Source organism: Theropithecus gelada, chromosome 3 (assembly GCF_003255815.1).
Source record: "Theropithecus gelada isolate Dixy chromosome 3, Tgel_1.0, whole genome shotgun sequence".
In the NCBI taxonomy this organism is placed as follows: domain Eukaryota; kingdom Metazoa; phylum Chordata; class Mammalia; order Primates; family Cercopithecidae; genus Theropithecus; species Theropithecus gelada.
This window is the reverse complement of record NC_037670.1, coordinates 47,456,946-47,457,647: the sequence shown is the minus strand read 5'-3', so window position 1 is coordinate 47,457,647 and position 702 is coordinate 47,456,946. Positions and strand designations below refer to the sequence as shown.

General features: G+C 37.7%; 1 non-coding gene across 1 annotated transcript; it reads left to right on the top strand.

Annotated features, from left to right (window-relative positions):
* Positions 1-227: 227 nt before the first annotated feature.
* On the top strand, positions 228-334 carry LOC112621884. The gene has a single exon (XR_003118817.1). It is a non-coding gene; the product is annotated as a U6 spliceosomal RNA (small nuclear RNA).
* Positions 335-702: the final 368 nt, after the last annotated feature.

Sequence of the window (702 nt, the reverse complement as noted above, 5' to 3'; positions counted from 1 at the left end):
AGCAACCAAGATGTCCTTCAGCAGGTGAATGGACAAACTATAGTATATGCATATGATGGAATATTGTTCAGTGCTAAAAAGACGTAAGCTGTGACACCATAAAAAAGACATTGAAGAAATTTAAATGCATATCACTAAGTGAAAAAGCCAATCTGAAAAGACTACATACTGTATGGTTTCAATTCTGGAAAAGGCAAAATTATGGAAATAGTAAAAAGACCGATGATATGCTCCCTTCAGAAGCATGTACACTAAAACGGGAATGACACAGAGAAAACTAGCAGGGCCTTTGCACAAGGATGGCATGCAAATTCACATAGCATTCTACATTTTATAAAAAGAGGAAACCCTCATGGAAACTATAAACTTTGGCTGGTGAGCTGCTGATGCATCAAGGTAAGTCCATCAGTTTTAACAAATGTACCACTCTCATGGGGGATGTTGATAATGGGGAAGGCTGTGCAGGTGTCAGGGCAGGAAGTATTTGGAAAATCTTGGTACCTTCAACTCAGTTTTGCTGTGAATCTAAAACTGTTCTAACAAAAAGTCCAGTAGAAATAGTAATTTTAAAAATTACCTTCTACTGTGAAACATGGTTCCAGACCTGGGGGGCATGGATAAAGATTTCTTTAAGCAAATTCTGCAAACATTACACTAGCATTATAGTAAAGCTCAATTACTTGAAGTACTCTGCCTAGGTGC